The 13,008-nt window shown below is 30.3% G+C and overlaps 1 protein-coding gene across 3 annotated transcripts in view; it reads right to left on the reverse strand.

Annotated features, from left to right (window-relative positions):
• Positions 1-13,008, reverse strand: part of LOC106784216 (prolyl 4-hydroxylase subunit alpha-1) — a 273,903-nt gene that overhangs the window by 139,003 nt on the left and 121,892 nt on the right. The window lies entirely within an intron of this gene.

The following is a 13,008-nucleotide window of genomic DNA, read 5'->3' on the forward strand; positions in this document are numbered from 1 at the left end:
GGCAAACCAAAACGTGTTTTCATTGTTGAAAATGACGATACCTTAAAGACTATAATAACAATTACGATTATCCTGAAAACGTTTGGTGTTAGTAAAACGAGCGTATTATACAGCTAACATGCATACATATATTTATTATATCAATGATAATCCTACAATTAGGTATGTATACGTATGTTATTTGACAATGAATAGACAAATAATCGTGTATCCAGGTGTATATATACATATATTTTAAAATATAAAATTATAAATATATATATATATATATATAAATGTAATACTATCTTATTATAAATAATATATATTTCTACACGAGTGAATTTGCGAAAGTAAATTATACGAATGCATATGCATGTGTGTCATATGTAATCAAATCGTAGATATATACCTTATATAATTATAGAATACTTAGGCATTCTATAGAATGACAAATGCTATTTAGGCATAGTATGAAAAAAAGTTTTGATAAAACTATTATATAAATGGCATGCATTCCTCAATAATAAAAATGTTATTCTGAAAAAATAATGAGAGACGTGGATATTTGAAACGAATTGGAGATGTATTTCATACTTTGTCGGTTTCTCATTTGGCATTCTCAGAATCTTTTAGATTAGAGAATGCCGGATTTCAAACTTTGCCGGTAACACATATAGATAATTGCGAATAGAAAAACATAAATGAAAACATGAACAATGTCTCTATTGTACAAGCATATAATACTTGTATTATATAACTGTGAAAAAACATTAAGGTGTGTACGTGAACGCGAATATACGTTATGCAGTGAAACGGAAGGCTCGATTAATTTGTTCGTACTGGACGAACCGTTTCATATGGTTTTCGATGCTCATCGCATCCTTTGAAGTATTTCGATCGTGTCTAATTAAAAATAATTGTTTTGTAATCGTGCATTTCAATTTAATTTGCTTGCGATTGAAGAAAGAGACAAGAGGAGGGGAGATTCTATCTCTCATTTCTCGTCCATCCTTTGTTCAAATTCAATCAGTGGGGTGTGCATGAACGTTAATCGTATCAAAGGAATTTTTCGATTTTTATTTATTTTTTTTTCTTTCTTTTTTTTTTCTTTTGTTATCTTTCGCGATAAGACTACAAAATATACGAACATTTAATTCTTTCTTTTGTTCAACGTAGTTTATTATTAATATACAATTATAAAACCTCATTTTCTGATTCGTACGTTTATTAAATAGTAATTATTATTATTATTACCTTTTTCGCGCAACAAACTAGAGAGAAATTTTCCATTTTATTCGACCAGATTGTATAGCAGAACATATTCGAAAGTTGTTCCTTCCTTTTGCATGCATGCACATATTCATACAGACACACGCGTGCGTACACACAAACACACACACATACATAATTCTTTACTCCATACGTTCTGAAACTTCGAGAAACACCATCGATCAAAATGTTTCCCCTCTCGCGAATATTCGCTTCGACGCTTTCTAACTCTCTTTCATTTTCTTTTTTCTTCTTCTTTCTTTTTGTATTTTTTTTTTTTAACAAATAACCCCGAATGCTTATAAACAAGTCTTTCTCATGGGTTATCCCAAAAGTTTTATCTCTCTAGTGAACTGAATAAGAAAAGAATATAAAAAGTAAGTGAGAAAAAAGAAACGAAAATACTGAAATAAATAAATAAATAAAAAATATACGATTGTCGTAAATCCTATTTTTCTTTTCTTTTTCTTCTTTTTTCTTTTTCCCCTCCAAAAACATCGAATTTATTTTCAAGCATTCTCGATCTCACAGGTTTTAGGAAGTTCTGGGGAGGAAGGTAGGAGGAGAAGGGGGAGGGAAAACAAGGAAAACACTTCTTAAGTCCAAACGGAGACAATCTTGGAAGGGTATGGAACATGGGAAGGGGGAAGCAGGGGAGAAGGGAAAGCTTTAAAAAGCTTGCGAAAGAAGTATCTTTGAAAAGGAGACAACTCGTTTTCTCTTCTACAAATGAAGGTAGATATATAGTAGTTCAAAAAAAAAAACATAGGGGGTGGGAGGGGGTAGAGGGAGAAAACATGAGAAGATAAATAGAAAACGGGAAGATAGGATGATGCGCGTTGCGATTTCAAGTACTCGCAGTATCGAATTCTTGCTCGAGTGCTCGCAGAGCCTATCTTCTGTCTCTATTTTTCTTTTTCTTTCTCATGGGAGCCATACTAAACCGAACGAGACAGAACGAAGGATGCTACGAATTCCAACGAAAGACGGGAAAGAGAAGATTGGGTGGGAGTTACGTTTCAAAACCACGTCACTCGGGTTTACAACGTGCCGAGTGATGCTGCTCGTTTCCCATATATATCTACTATATAACCACACATGGTGTATTTGTGTGTTGATCTATGTATATACACAGACAAACAGAAACACGCACGCATGCACGCACGCACATTCCGAAAGTTTGATCCTAGGTATATCTGTGTGTAGATAGAAAATACGTCAAAAGTCAGCAATGTCGGATATACATTTTTCGATCCGATTAAATTTCCGATCGGTCGCATTTATTTCTCACAAGTTCCTTTTGATCCTTGAAGTTACTATTTATCAGTGTCAGTATATGTGTATTACAAATCGAAATGTAATACATTTTGATAGAATATCAAAAAGAATTTTGATTAATATTTCCTATACATTTTCCTTCCTCGTTTCTTTGAATTAATTTTACAAATATATGTTAAGTAATATTAATAATATTATATTTTATAAGTATGTATTATATAAGAAAATTAAAAATAACATAATAAAATCAATTCTCTTTGTTACGAATTTAATTCAAACATTAGTAGTTTCTTGATGCATAATAAATGTATACTTTGTACAATATACGATAATTATTATTACACAAATAATAACTACTAATGAATTACAGGATGTTATTAAAATTAATAATCATATTTCTTGAATAATACACACATACACACGTACATTAAAAATTAAAAATAATAAAATAAAATAATTCCATTGTTACAAATATTATAATTTAGACACATTAGTATTTCTTTATTTGTATTAATTGAAAATTTTCTATACGTTAATTAACATAATACAAATAACAGGAAAAAATAAATTACAGGATTATACAATTGATATAAACATAATTATTACGAACGAATATTTCTATCAATTTAATTTAAATATCAAAATACATACATATATATATAAAACGTAATAATATTCGAAGAACAATAGGAATCACATCAAAACAACGGATTTAAAAGCACATTTACATAAGAGAAAACACGACAGGCAGAAAGAGACGAGTAAAGAAAGAAAGAAAGAAAGAAAGAAAGAAGGAAAGAAAGAGAGATAGAAAAAAGAAAATCCCCTTTTCTAGAGAAATAATAATTCACATATTTAAAAACATGGCTGTGTGAATATCAAGAACGAACTATGGCACGTCTCATTAAAAGCTACCCTAAACCTCAGACGGAGAGACTAATGATAAAGCATGAAAGGCTGTAGTATTCGCCGAGCAAGCAAGTGTCCGACGACCTTTTGCTGCTGATTAAGGCTCGTCCCATTCATTACTCGTCCACCACAACGATCCTTAACAAAAGCAAGGACAACTTTGTTTCTTCTCTAATTTTCATCTTATTCCTTCTCCATACATTCTACATTTTATTCTCAATACTTTTCTCCGAGATATTATAATATGATATATAAGAAAAAATGACGACTACTACAGTACAGTATTAAAAGGATGTTTCAAGTTTTTTTCCTTTTTTTTTAATGAATTTTACATTTTATTATAAGAACTATTCAATTCCCTAGCTCTATACGTTTATAAACTTTTCAAATCCTTTTTTTGTTTCTTTTTCCTTCCCGTTCTCGTTCATTCTCGTTTTAGCTTATCTTCTCGTGAAAAAAAAAAAAAATGAAAAAAGAAAAATCTGAAAAATGTGTGCCATGGCACTAATTAAAACAACCCACCCTCCTTACCCCTCTCCACATCCTCTTCCCCAACTGTTCGTTTAGCTACGAAATATCACGAAAGTGATTATCGCGGATACGCAAATTTATCGGCGAGAACGTTGAGATTTACGCTCGTTTCCGTCAACGATCCAATAAAACGACGACTATTGCTTCATTATATCGGAAACGCATGGGGAATCGATAAAAACTCTAGACTGCTTGGTTGTTACAAAAACAATACGATAAATTCGACGCTTTTATTTTTGGAAATCATTCGAACGCGTTTAAAAACTGAAACGATCGAGTTGAACAATTTTTATGCGGAATAGATTAAAAATAAATCAACGTTTATAATATGCACATACATGTATTCAATAAAAAAGAAAAAAAAGGAAACCAATTTATTTTAACAATTCATAAAAATATGTCTAACGCGATAATACTACCTAAAAATGTATTTTAATTTTTTGAGCAACGATATGCGAGAGGGGGTAAATGAGGAAGGGTGAAAGGGAGGGGAGGAGAGAGAGAGAGAGAGAGAAAAAGATTAAAAGAAAAACCTTAAGTTCAACCAGGTGTTACCGTGCGAGTGTAATGAAAAGCATCCTCTACTCTGTCAGCGAACTGCGTTTAATTTTCGTTTTAAATGCAAAATAAGAGATGTTACTAGCTAGAAGAGAATGAACGACACGGATAAACCATTTGGAGGAGTGGGGGGAAGAAGACCGATAGCGTAGAGGAAAAAAAAACTGGAAAACCTACTAAACTATAGCACTTCGTCTTCGTTATAGGTATAGCGCATCCGTCTTTTCTCGCAACAACCTATCTGGCCAATATTCTCGTTCAAGTGAGTGAGTGAGTTTTGGAGAATTTCAAAATTCCTCCAGATTCTTGGGAAAAGCTTTGAAATTTCACATGCTTACGCACTCAATTCGAAATGAAAAAATTACGAACAAAAAGGTATGAATGGTAAAACGCATAAATGTAACTTAATTTATATTGAAACGTAACATTTTCTTTTTTCTTTTGTAAAAGTTGTTACAGCATTAAATAATATTGTCAAAAATCTAACAATAAGAGACTGACATATATATGTTATCGTTAAAACGTAAAATATTCAGCTAGATCAATTATACCGACCAATTAAAATACGAAAAAAGAAATAAGACAAAATTACATTTTATATATTTTATATATATTATATAAATTCTTTTTTAATTCACACACACACATATGAAAAAGAAATAAGACAAAATTACATACTTTAATTATGTAATATATGAATTAACGAGAGACGAGTACATAAAATTATATAAGGTTATGGTAAATTTTTAATTGTCAAATTCGAAACAATATTTGAAATCTTCTATATATATGTATAAAGCATATTATTTAATGAGATAATTTTGTATACGTGTAATATATTTAATTAGGATATAACGTATGCAATTATTTTTATAAAATTAATATAAAAACTTTGTAAAATTATCTAATAGATCGACGAATAATCGCGACGGGTGTTACTTATATAATCATTCGAATATTACTAACCATAAACGTTTTGTAAACACTCCATTTCTTTTCAACAAAGTAACTTCTTCGAATTATCGACAATAAAAATATTTTTCTAAAAAAGTCTAACTATTAGTATACTTTTAATAAAATTGTTAATCGATCAATGTTTTCCCTATTATCAGAGTCTATTTACGAAATTATCTCATTGAGGAATGGAATTTTAATATTTCAATTATATATGCTTAAATGTATACATATTAAATTTTATCAATGAAAAGAAACATATTTATAATACGATTATATTAAAACGACGATGCCAAGGGGTTTTCGAAAACTATGAAAAGGCGGATGGAATTACAATTTCATGCTTCAACTACTTTGCCAAATCGTGAATTAATATTTTACTTTTAGTTATTTCACAAAACGACTAATTTAAAAGTTTATATTAAAATTCTTTATATTATATATGCTTTTTGTCAAAACTATTGCCTAATTATTTCATGTATTAACTGAATAATATACTACTTTAACGTTGTGTATTAGTGTACGATTAGATGGTAGTAGATGTATGGTAATTAGTCAACAATTATACGATCGGTATAATTTCGATTGTTAGCCATTAGTCGAATCAAGTCGAAGGGAACTCTTAGCAAGGAATAATGCGTGCTCGTGCTTAATAGGTAACGGTGTCAATTAGCGATACACCGAGTATTCGTGCGCGTTTCGGTTGCGAGAGATTACAAAACTTTTAATGGACTGCGCTTTTACCGCTCATCACTGTCGGAAATATACAGGGAAATATTCGTTTAGAGTGCTTTTGCGAAAATACCATCGTTTCGTATATACGTACACGGTAATAAAATATTTTTTTCCTTAGTTATAGGAAACCAAAGTATCAAGATTTTATCGAGATAAATTTTGCTAAGCAAAAAAATAATGTGAAAAAACTGTTATTTCCTATTTCATCAATCGTTTCTGAATTTTACACATTGGCTTTCTTTTATTGAATATATAATCCGTATATATATGATATTAAATATAATCCGTAATATGAAATTAGTATTTTTTTTTTGGTTTTTAATAAAAAAGAAAAATATAGCCACAAAAAAACATTATGTATGGATATACATTCCTCGTTAATTAAAATGTCCTCGGAATATTTGTAGGAAAGGTATTCCTGTCAAATTATAAAAGAGAAACGTTTAACCTCCGCGTGTTGCCTTTCATCTCGACTCTTTTATGACCTTTCACCTTCGCCAGACAAGTGTACTGCCTTTGTAGATTTGTCGTGTACATTTTTACTCACGAAAAACCATTTGGAATGACTATCCATCTAGATCATATACTACCTACCTACCTACCTTTACCCAACATAAAAATTAAAAATTAAAATAAAGAAATAAAAAGTAGGAAGAAAAGAAAAAGACAAATGAGATTAATCAAAGATTCGATTGCTTCCATTGACTATTTTTTGTCTCGTCGTTACGCACGCAAATAAACTTTACAAGAACGCGTTTAAGAAAACACATTTAAATTCTCTACGAAATGGCAATCCAATCATTTATTCTCGTCGCGTGGAAAACACGTGCCCCGAATCATCCCTTTCACCCTTCATCGACTTCCTACTCGCGCGAAAGGGTCCTCGTAAATTTGGTGGATAGTTAAAATCAAATAAGAACGAGGACGTATGTACGCCCCTCGCCTGATCGACGAGAACACCTTGGCATACTGATTTTTTTTTTGTTACAACGATTACGCATCGTAATTGAATCATTGTAAACGACGAGGTATAATTCTATATATTCAAAAGTATACAATAGGTAATATCAACGTGAAAAATATCAATATCAAATACCTTTAACTTTTGAAATATTTTGTTAAAAATCTGAAAAAAACATTTACATAAGCTTCTTTTGGTGTTCAGTTTTTTTAGTGTTTTTTGGTGTTTATTTTTAGATAACGATAAGAAGAATTTTTCAACTCGTACGAATTCGTTAAAATAGAACAAAGTTTTAAAGGATAAAAATTACGACGATCGAAAAATTTGTCCATTGATTTGTTTGTTTCAAATGTACTCGAAGATTTCCACTAGTCAATCTTTTTCCAATGATTATCTGCTGAAATGAAATACTACGCTAAAAGAAAATGACCACTCATCCTTCTTTTTGACTGATCGTTTCGACATCAATGTCATCGTTTCTTTAGGAGAAATTTAATCTCTACTACAATAAATAGTTCATGTGATTGATATTAAAAACCTATGAAATTAAAAAATATTATGAAATAATTTCTACAGGACATTAAATATATTTCTTCAATTAAAACGTGTATGTAAAATCTGTACGAATCATATAACGTAAATTATATACGTACATAATTTTATTGTATCAACGAATTAGCTACGTTTGATTACTAGTTTCTTATTATAATTAGATCATTAAAGTCAAATGGTTAATAATATGAATGAGTGACGCGTCTGGAGAGAAAAAACCTAAAAAAATCATCGTGTACTGTTGACTACAGAAAAACATTTAAAAAACATTTAAAAAATGCAATCTCTTTGATAGCATTTGAATAAGTGTCAGAAATGACTATAACTCGTAAAAAAGAGACTAAAAAGATAATATATATAATACATAACAAATGTTTCCATTAAAAAAGAAAAGGAAAATAAAAAAAATCGATTAATCACGTCTAAGAATAACTAATAATAATCTAATAATATATTATATCTTCATTTTCTGGGAGTACATTTCACTAGCAATGATGGAAAACCTTGAGATAATAATTGACACCACGTCTAGACAAGAATATTAGGAAATATCGCCGTAACATAGAATTCCTATAATTCCATCAGCAACACAAAGCAGCTTTGCATGATAATGGGCCATCGTTCGCGGTAAGAGTTAAACTAGAAATTAAATCAAGGAAGAAGACAAGAGATATAGAGAAAGAGAAAGAGAGAGAGAGAGAGAGAGAGAGAGAGATATCTAACCCTAGTCCCTTAAGCAATTTATTCCCGTATACTTATTAATACTCGCTTAAGTCCGTGGATTATTCAATGCTCGCTGGTAATGAACAGTGCAAACTAAGTAACGCCTTTCCCCCTAATGAGATTCACTTTAAGAGGCCTGAGATCTCTAGTCGGTTAGATTTTAACGGTGGCACGAAAATTCCGGAGGGTTGGTGCCAAAGTGGTAAAGGTAAAGAGACATTTGAAAGAGAGAAATAGAAAGAGAATGGAAGAGACAGTTGATAATAACTAAGATCGGCACGTGCAAGCCATGTGGACTATCACCCTCCTTTTTTAAGGGTAAAGAAGAACAAACTCGTATAAAATGATATCGTGAGAAAGCTTTCGAAGAAAATAACCGAACATAATGCCAACTATGTCTCGACCACTCGATTTATTTCCCATTTTGCGGAATTAAATTAAACAAAGCTAAGTTTCCGAAGTTTTTTTTTCTTTTTTTTCGTTTTCCCCTTTCTTTTCGTCTTAAACTTTCTCTTATCGAAAAATAGACTACTTAATATGTTCTAACTTATGTCAAATGAAAACTCTATTTATGCAATCATTCGCGTTATTACAAAAGTTTAGAATTAGTAGGTTTACAATGAACAAGATTTGTATCAATAATCAATTTGAAAATATATACAATATTAATTCTTATTTTAAGGAATGTTTATAAAAAAAAAAAAAAAATTCGTTACTATTCTTTATCATGATAACGCGCGTAATTCGATTATCATAATGTTATATAAAATATCTACTAGCTCGCCTAATATTATTTTTAAAATAAAGTATCCTTTCCTTTTATATTCCTTTTTTCTTTTTTTTTTTCTTTCTTAGAAAAAATAAACTCAACTATGTAACTGCGCGTCTCTTCGAAATATATTTAAAAACATTTTTAAAAGTATCAACTATCTACGACAAGCTTTAAAATATAGTCATATCTAAACGATATATCGACGAAGTGTCTTCTTTAAAATACATATGTATGAACACGAATGGTTAACGTAGAGAGTCAAAGGACGGACGTAATCGATTTTCCGACGTTACGACAGCGATTAAATAAGGTCCAATGAAAGCTTGTGGTAAAAGGTGGGTGAAAGCGAATAAGTGTAGCTCGAGTGAACATGCACGTGGGATGAAGTAAATAATACAAAAGGAAAAATGAAAGAAAGAAAGAAAGAGAGAAAAAGAGAGAGAAAGAAATAAAGAGAAAAGCTTTATATCTTGACTATATGTTAATCCATCTCTTTCAAGGTTACCCATTGTCTGATAATCTAATACGAAGCTAGTTGCACGCGAGAAGATGCAACGACGCATCTGTATCACTCTTTCTCTTTCTCTCTTTCTCTTTTACTCTTTCTCTTTTAACATCGAGGTGGTAACTCCCGTACACGTAGCCGGTAGTCAATTACACGCACATCTGGTTAACGACCCGTGTCCTGTCATAATCGCAATCATCCATTTTTTTGTTCGTTGTATCAATCTCTTAAGTATTACGTTACACTTCTAACTAACTAACTGTTTGCACAAGCTTCATTTTTCTTCGTTTAATTATACGTATGATAAATTATTATTACACATTATAGATAAATGTTAACATTTATATCGTTAATTGATTATAAGTAATTAATCGATTATTTTTATTTCAATATTAATGGTCTTTAGATATCATTAATTAATTAATTAATTAATGTTAGATAATTGAATACAAATAATGTGTCAATTTATATTTTGCGAATTTAATTTTATTGAATACTTTTGCGGGTTTTAATAATTATGAAAAACGTTTTCTATTTTATTTGGAATACTTTTTTTTGAAAATGCGTTGAGAATCTAGTGAAATTTTGTTGTCCTTCATTTAAGAGAGATTTTGCTCTTTTATTATTTCTTAAATTATAAATATATTTTAGTATCTAATTTAACGGTCTATATATCGTTCTATTAAGTCATAATAAAATAAATAAAAGGTATTTAAATTAAGGAAAGTATATAATTTTTTCAAGCCGATCCAATTTTTATATTCTTTGAATAGAAACGTTGAAAAGAGAGAAATAAGTAATTTATTATTAATTATTTATTCAAAGAAGCTGTTTTCAAGTACATGGAATAAACGTAAAATTTATATGAGTATATATTTATTACGTGAAAATTGAAATACGTAAAACGAAATACATATTTTGAATTAAATGGAGAGAACAGATCATTAACAAAACAATTACCTACTTTATATATAAAAAAGACACTCCTTTTCATTTAAGAGCAAAATTGTAATATTACATTCATGAAATAGTACGCATTCAATTCAATAGCTAAAAACTATCTAACCGTGTTTGATTTTTTTTTTGAACTTGTATTGTATGCGATGTCGATAAAATATAGGATATCTGTAAAAAAAAAAAAAAAAAAAAAAAAAAGAAAGAAAATAGAAAACAAAAATAAAAAAAGAATGTTTGCAAAATATTTGACAGGAGTTTGGTTACCATTGACCACGATATACGCATTGTGTACACACTTTTTCTCTTTGGCGCTTCAACAAGTCATATTTTTGAAGATACACGACATATACATTTATAACATAAAAGCATACATGCCAGATCGAATTAGTTTACTAAAAATAAAAAATAAAAAAGAGAAAAACAAGAAGAAAAAAAAACAAAAAATAAAAAAAAAAACAACGGTACGAGCTTTTTGTTAGAAACAAATGATATTATATCGAAATGGAGAGAGGAGATCAAAATGTACATCTCGGTAAGTAAAATGCGTTAAGATGTGACACGAAATACGATCGAAAGACGAGCAGAGCACGTTTAACTCGGTCAACGTCCGCGTTTATCGCTTGCTTAACTTGCGAGAAAGCGAGATGACGAATCGTCCTAACCAGTTTAAGTGACGATTCACTTTTTTCTTCCTTTAATGTGAACGACACTACCGGGGACTCGTAAAGTACCTTCGAAGTGCTCTCTCGTCTCAAATCCCACGAGAGATACTCAAGTAGTGCTCCATGACACCGTAACTACTTGATCGACGCTTACGCGATTAAAAGAGATCGTATTGAATTTTGTCCGTTTTTCACGAACATTTTCATCATGTGAATAGAAATACGGATAGAATATTTTTTCTAAATTATTATGGTTATTAATGATACCATATTTTATCAATAATATTTTTTTTTTTCAAAATATTCTAAAGTTAAAATGTGTATCGCGCGCGAAAAGTGAGAAAACTTCTTTATTCGAATATAGAAAGGAACAAATGTAATACAAAGATCGTAAGTCGTACGAGAAAGAAAATAAAGAAGAAGGAAAGAGATAGAAAGAGAATGAAAAAGCGACTAAACAAACTCGTATCTCTTGCTCCAGTTCTCTTGATACACGAGCAGAGACGCTTGTTTTCGAAGACAATGAGGGCCAAGCTGTCCGTAGGGACTTTCAAACAAACTTCGCTGCTGCTGTTCGCTAAAGATACATTACTTACATTCGCTCTGTCAGAAGTGAGAACAATTTTTTATGTACATATATATATATATATATATATATATATAGCTTTTAAAAGCTTTTAAAACTTCTCGAAACTTTTGAGGATTCACATTTTAACCCTTTTGTCATTTTATATCTAATCGGATTAGATAGATTATTTCATATAATGTACACTTTATAATATATATATATATTTATCTTTACTAAACTATTTTATGTATTTGCACGGTATAACATTCTATCTAATGAATTAAAAATAAATTATCCATTATATCGTTGAAATATTATCTGTAAGTAATAGATAATTAAAACGAAACAAAAAAATATAATATAGATAAGAAAAAGAAAAAATATAACATATTATTTAATAACATGATAATATTTTTATGTTAAAATAATTCTAAAATTTCTGTAATAACGTATAAACGCATACGTAAGAAATGAAAATTCTTATAAGACTATCAAAATAATTTCCTTTGATCTCATATGTACTTTATATTTGGTCATTTGGGTTGTTCCGTTTCCATTACTTAAACTAAGTGACATAATACATTATCGTAAGTGAGTTAACGCAAACTCGTTTCTTTGAAGACACACGTTCTAGAATTCCAAAAGCAATTCAACCCACATTGCCGCCAGCACGAAAGCCCCAAAAGTCGACCTTCTGTGATTAACGCACACACCTCTCTCCTTCTCCCTTTCCCTCACCCTTTTCCTCTCCCTTTCCCTGTCCCTTTCTCTGTCCCATTCTCTGTCCCTTTTCCTCTCCCTTCTACCATTCCAACAACTTCAGACGTCTAACCAGTAGTGACTCCTTTCGTGCACTGACCTCAGTAATCTTCCTCGTTTCGAACAGGTCAAAGGCTATGGGACTTTTGTACAGTTCGAATCTTTTCATTAAGACAACATTGTACTGTAACTGTATTCTTTTAAAACGCGTACGATCATCCGAAACTATACTTCAATCTAATGATTTTATATTTCTTTCCTATCAAAACTTTTATGACTTCTATAAAATTTCGTATCTTGAAAATACATACAAAATTCTAAAATACATATTTC

The sequence above is a fragment of the Polistes canadensis genome, unplaced genomic scaffold (assembly GCF_001313835.1).
Source record: "Polistes canadensis isolate GaletaPanama2010 unplaced genomic scaffold, ASM131383v1 scaffold_32, whole genome shotgun sequence".
In the NCBI taxonomy this organism is placed as follows: Eukaryota; Metazoa; Arthropoda; class Insecta; order Hymenoptera; family Vespidae; genus Polistes; species Polistes canadensis.